Source organism: Dreissena polymorpha, chromosome 1 (genome assembly GCF_020536995.1).
Source record: "Dreissena polymorpha isolate Duluth1 chromosome 1, UMN_Dpol_1.0, whole genome shotgun sequence".
NCBI classification, from domain to species: domain Eukaryota; kingdom Metazoa; phylum Mollusca; class Bivalvia; order Myida; family Dreissenidae; genus Dreissena; species Dreissena polymorpha.
Genome location: NC_068355.1, coordinates 64,061,373 through 64,068,783, shown reverse-complemented (window position 1 = coordinate 64,068,783; position 7,411 = coordinate 64,061,373).

Genomic DNA, 7,411 nt, shown 5'->3' with positions numbered 1-7,411 from the left:
TAATGTGCACATCTCCTCTTGGTAGTGAAGCTTCCCATAAAGTTTAATTGAATTCCAGTCATTAGTTGCTGAAAATAGCCCCGGACAAGAATCAACTATGTGTACAATGGACAATTTCAAAGGCCATAACTCTGTGAAAAATCATCCGACCAGAACCCGCTGATAATTTGCACATCTCCTCTGGTAGTCAAGCTTCCAATAATGTTTCATTGCATTCCGGTCATTAGTTGCTGAGAAATAGCCTGGACAAAAATTGTGCACAGACGGACACAAGGACGGACAGACGAAGCAGCGACAATATGCTCCCCCCAAAATAAATTTGGGGAGCATAAAAAACCACCCCTGTTAAACATCTTTCAAACTCTTTGGCACTGGTCAGACTGAGACTCAGGGTGTACTATATCCCATTTTTACATCCTCATAAAGTTTAGAAGGGTAAAACATAGTTTATACAAGGAGAGTACCAATTCACACACATCAGTGTATTAATATTACAGAACTTCACTTGTTGTTATCAATATTGCCTTGAGCTAAGCGAAAAAGACTTTTCAAACACAAAAGTGCAAACGAACTTACAATATTATTTAAGGGCTCATACAGGAACACACACATGTCAATCTAGGAGAACCGACACCAGTCTGAACATATTGGTATTAAATGATATATGTACTTATTTACTTATTTATTTATTCGTCATCTATTTTACTTGTATTGTTATCCACTACCTACGCTACTTGTATTATATTCATTTATCTACACACTTGTATCATAATTAATTGCTAAAACCACTCGCAGTAATTTCTATCTACTCTACTGAACATCTGGAGACATTTATCTATTGAATGTTATTGATTTTGAACCCCGAGTAAGGAAAGTAATCTGCTACACTATACGCCCAACAAAACCACCACAAACCAAACATATTGGCAAAGGCAACTTATAACAGTAGTAAATGGAAATGAAATAAAGAATGAACCAGAACAACAAAAACTTATGGCACAGTCCACATAGCCACATATTGTTAGCAGAACAATACATCTAGATTCAGGGATCATATTTTTCGGTTTTGTCGGTCCTAGACCGATTGTGGGTCATGAAAAGGAGCCGATTAAAAATACCAAACAGTCGGTCTGATTTCTGTTTTGCTATTATAAATTAAAAATTCCCATTGTCATGAAATCGATTAACACAGTGTACATGCTATTATACACCCCTTATGACAATCTTATCTCGATATTAGGGTGTTGATCAACCATTTTTTTCTGCAGTCTCCTAAACCGCGTCAGGGACCGGTTTATGCACGTCAGACCTAGAAATCAAAATCTTGTGACCAGCGGATTAAAGACGCATCCGAAAGACGCGTCCTGAATGCACGCGCTTGTAACCTAAACAACAAATGCCGATACATTTTTCCACCAGCGTAATAATCCGGTACTATAATTATGAATGAAAGTCGCGGATCTGATCGACAGAACAGCCGAACCGAAAGTTATTTTTATGGGGCGGAACTTCACATAAAATAGTGCACAAGAAAAATAATATACATTGAATAAATCTTTAGTAAAACCGTGTTAGAATCGAAATAATTCGTGTACTTATACTTTGTTGTTAAATAACACACGACCGGAAAAATTAGATGCGTGGTTTCAAATGCTTCGCTCCTCGTGATTAAATCTCTACGCATCTAAACTATCGGACGTGGGTTATTTGACAACAAATTATTTCTTACCATAATTATTTGGTTTGTTGTTGTCAGTAGCCAACCTACGCACAGACATTGTTTGGTTCAGTGCATGTTTGTAAGATTTTATCTTATCGAGTCGACAACAATTTAAAACATCGGTATAGACTTACACAGATTAATAATATTGACAACGATGAAAAAAGTCTGATAAAACAGCACACGAAATAACAATGAAATACCAAATGATAAAACCAGTTGAGAAAACTCGTTCCGTTAAAAAAAATTCCAAAGGGAGTTTTACTTGTACATGTATTATACCACCTTCTTGAATGGCAAAATCAATGGTATATATTTTAACGTAATTTGTCATGATTTCGGATACACATTTTCGGATACTTTTCCCAATTATATCCGGACCGATTGATGTTGCGGGAAAATATGATCCCTGATCTAGATACATATAGACCCGAACTATTGAGCCAACTTATATCAACTTTTAAAATAAGATATAAGGTATAAAAAAATAATATTATCTAAGGGCTAAATTTATCCGATAATTAATACCCTGATGTTGATCCGCAACATGACTAATTGATTGAGTGAGTGACTTTGTGATTGAGTGACTTCAGGTGAGTGAGTGAGGGAGTGAAGGAGCGACTGACTAAATGAGTGAGTGACAGACCTGAATGAATGAGTGAATGAGTAAGTTACTTAAACGTGCAGTATAAGCACGTGCTGATAGCCACGTGCAGTCCTTTGATTTGTTTGTATTATTGGGAATGCATTGATATGCATCTATTTAAATGTACTCTTTACTATTAAAGTGATATTATGGGCATCTAACAGATTATAGGTGTCTATCGCAACCGTTATTTACTGTTAATGCAGCATCAACATACTAAAACAGTATACCGGAAAGAGAAAAATAATGCATGTGAATATCAACCGTACTTTCGTGTGACAACTGACGACAGAAATGATTCGATGTACGATGTGAATCTAAATTTAGTTTTAGTGCAGATTCATTCATACGACGCAATGACACTATTTTGTATTACGGATCATTTCTGCTTAGAGGACTGGGTGAGTCACATAAAATATCGAATATAATATATATTTTTTATAAACAACTGGTAACAAGATGAGTTGCAGATACATGGTCAGTTACCACATTTTAACTATTTTTTTTTTACCTGTTAATTCCTTTCACTGCTCAATTCAACAATGAACAAGAGATGTGTTTGTCAGAAACATAATGCCCCTTTCTGCGACCGTTTGAAGAAATACATTTGACCTTTGACCTTGAAGGATGACCTTGACCTTTCATCACTCAAAATGTGCAGCTCCATGAGATACACATGCATGCCACCCCTGCGAAATGTTGTTCTGCAGTTCACGAATAATTCGTGAACAGTTCATGAACTGTTCGTGAACTGAGTTCATGAATTGTTCACGAATAGTTCGTGAACAGAAAATGAGCCACGTCTGTGAAAAGTTCTTTGAAATTTTAGTTCATGAACTGTTCATGAACACTAATGGCATGAAGTGTTCATGAAATATTATTGAAACCTAATGGCATGAAGTGTTCATGAACTATTCTTGAACCCGTGTGGCATGAAGTGTTCATGAACTATTCTTGAACCATTATGGCATGAAGTGTTCATGAACTATTCATGAACATCAATGGCATGAAGTGTTCTTGAACAGTTCATGAACAACACAATTCTTGAAAAATTCTTCAGGGTTTTGCTGTTCACGAACAGTTCATGAACATTTTCCTTCTATTTTTCAATGGCTCATTTTCTGTTCACGAACTGTAAGTGAATAGTTCATGAACCATAGTTCTTCAAGAGTTCATGAACTGAGGTGGCATGAAATGTTCATGAACTATTCATGAACAAGAATTTGTCAATTTATGCAAAGGTTATCATAAGTGTTACTAAAGCTCAACAAACAGGTCAGGGTAAGAAGAAACAAGTCTTGTATTAGCACTTAACATATTGATAGCAACATATAACAATAATTTAAATATAACACTAATAACTGAGATACAAGTGGTTTGATAATACTCTTTAAATTTCATAATACAACTTTGCACTATATGTTCATGAATAATTCATGTATTGAAAAGATTATGAATAGTCTCATTTTCAGTTCAAGAATCATTTACTAATCAATGGTTTCCCTGAAATGGTTACACTTACAGTGCCAAAGAACTTGAAATGGAACCAATGGCTGATCAGTTCAGCCAGTAATTTATTAAAGACTTACATTTTCAAATATAACATAAACCATGTGCCTTCCGTTTCAACTTCCTGTGCACACAATATTCTTTCTTTGTAAAAACAGCAATGCAATGTACATTGAGTTCTTGATATCATCTTAAACTGTTCTTGAAATAAGATGTCCTTAAAACGTTCTTAAACTTGTCTTTTAAGTCTTCCAAAAACAATGACAGATCCTTTTAAGAACATTTTGGATTCTTAAAAAGTCCATCATACGTTCAAAAACATTGGGTAGACCTGTTTAAGAACATCAGAAGGAAACATGTTGTTCAAAAAGTTCTTAAAGTGTTCAAGAATAGTTTAAGAATAATTCAAGAACAGGAAAGGTCCTTAAAAGTTATTGAAGTGTTGCTGAAGGCAGTTCTTGAACAGTTCTTTTACAAATGTTCTTAAAATTCTCTAGAACAGGTCAAGAACTCTTACTTACAGTGGTGAAAGTACTATGCATATTCATACTAACTTCACAGGTTTCACAAATCTAGATTTGTATGCTAGACATTTCAATATTACTTTCAAAAATATGTATGAAACATCTAGCACAAAGGAATTCATGAATTATTCATGATGGATCCTTAAAGTCTGTCTCAGAAAAGTCATTAGAAATACTTGTGCATGAAATGTTCATCACTAAGTATTTATGGTTAGATGAAGAACTGTTCATGAACTTTGAAATGTTCAACAATAATTCATAAACAGTTCATGAACATGTCTTAAGAACAGTTCATGTCCAAAAGTTCATGAACCAAGCTAAGGAACTTTTTCAGAACCGTTCATGAACAGTTCTTGATTGGCTTGAAGTGTTCATGAAATCATGAACAACATTTCGCCGGGGCAAACATCAAGTTGATATCTGAAGTGACATAGAAGTTATGAGCATTTTTCGAAAACCTAAATGAGAAACATAAATGCAAAGTGTGACGGAAAGACAGACAGACGGACAGAACCTCCGACAGACCGATCACTACATGCCCTCCTTCGGGGGCATAATAAAAATGCCCATAATATTACTTTAACTAACAGCATTATAATGAACGTATTGCAAGCATAATTTATAAGCACATGCTGATAGCCAGGTGCAGTATAATTCTTTAAGGGGTCAAGATATTGCAAAACTAGCACCGGATTCGGTTTCAGGGAGACAAAATCACATAGACTGGACTACCATTTTTGTTTTATTTCACTGAAATTTAAGGTATACTGGATTTTGAGCTTCTGTTCAAAGTCTGCTGCATTCTTATCGAATTTTACCATTTAAAGTTTAAACTCAGTAATTCTTTAACGGGTCAAGATATCAGAAAATTAACACCAGATTCGGATTCAGCGAGCCAAATTCATATAGATTTCACTTTCTTATTGTTTGATTTCGATGGAGCCCTTCTGGGAGAAATTTTCCCCTAAAATAAAAAATAAAAAATTTTTTTTTTAATAAGATGTGTCTCATGATTACTATATCTAAATTCTATTTTAATTTAATCTTGTCAAACATACTTTATAATGAAAAAAGAAATGAATATAGTGCAAACATGCTCAAATGTAATAATAAGAGAGTAAGTAAAAAAATCCCCCCAAAAGCGAAACGCCGTGAAAATCCCCCTTCATGAGGGTAGCGACCCGCTTCCCCTAAAATGGATTGAGGGCCCTGCATGACTTCATTTTAGAATGTTTCTTTGTGCATGTGGTAGGGAAAACATTGATGTTTCACAGAAATTCACTCTTTTGCTTGAAGGTTGGAGAATACATGAGACTTTGACAGAAGGCGGGAAACCCTCATCCACTCGTACAAAGCCGCAGTGATTTTTTTTGCTTTTTTTTGTTACAGCCTGTGCCATTCGGATTGGGAAAATTAGCGCGATAAACCATGAAATTGGGAAACATTAAGCATTATAAATATGATTATAAGTACAGAATTAAAATTGTTCAGTGCATATTTGACAGCATTTTTACATTATTAAGTGCTGCTTTAATGTCTTCTTACAATGAAGACAGCATATAGTTAATATCCTTCCACATGCATATTAAATTGCAATAATCTATAGATTCTTAAATACACCATCTACACTACGCGACCCGTGATTTTTGCCGCAATTCTAGCATCACCGCAATCGATGCAACGTGACAAATCGCGGTGTTACCGAGCGACAAGAAAATTTGGGTGATGTCTCGGCGACCGTCGCACGATGTATCTCGCTGTTGCGCAATCAGCGCGAATCAAAGCAAATCCCCCTTTTTTAGCGATTTACGTTGAGGGTTACACTACATTACATGTAACATATATGTATACACTTACATTATGCATTGCAATAATAAAGCTTTTGTTGTTGTTGTATACAATGGGCGTATTAGCTAAAATACTCATGTTCCGACATGAACTTGATGAAGTAATGTCGGAAGCTTTAACGGCTCCAAATTAATATAACGGCGCAGAATGATCATGCAATAATTATTGAACATAACATGTAAACATTATTTAACTAATTGCATTAGCAGAATGTTTATTAAAACTTACAAGCAATTATATTCTAGGCCCGAATACACTACCACTGTTCAAATTACATATTGTTGCCATATACATGTAGCGTAGCACTGTGTAAATTGAAAGTTGCATAGTGTTTCGTCATTGGTCGGTTATAAATACCTTGTTTCTCTATACATGGTATTTGATTTAGACGAAACTAATAATTTGGTAATTTACGAGAAATATGATATAAGTTTTCCTTTTAAACTTTGATCTTACCGTGTGTGTTTATTTACGTTATTAATTATGTTAATACTTATTTTTGCATTTCATTAAGAATTATAACGTGTAGCCCTTTTGTTAACAGTGTTAAGCAAAATATTCGCGCCACGAAAATTGTTTAAGTAACACTTTCATTTAAAGTTTAAATGTAATCAGTAGATTACGTCTAATTATTTGGACTAAATTATGCTAAACTTATTTATTTTCTGTTTCAGGCTCCAATGCGGTTAACATGTGTAAATACTCGCATTACTTTCCGAGCGTTGTACATACATTCACAATGTTTGATAAGCCGGAAATCGGAAATGCATTACTGTTCTATTTTTAAGTACATGTTATTATGACATCGTGTTTTATAATATTTATGTTGTTATTACATCATTGCCTATATATTAAAGCCATTAAACATTGTGTTTGTTTTGCTGAAAAAAACGAGTATATCAACGTAGCACTAAGCACTAAGCATTCATAGAGTTCAATAAATATGATGAATTGTTAAAAATACAAAAAAATGACCTGCTGAAACAATTTGCCCGTTTTAGACTATCATCGCACCATCTAGAAATTAAAGTGGGCAGATTCGTAGGTATTGATCGTGATCAGAGACTTTGTCGATTCTGCAATATGAACGTTGTTGAATCTGAGTATCACTTCCTACTTTGTTGTGACAATTATAGACACTTAAGATTGAAATTTATTGGGCAC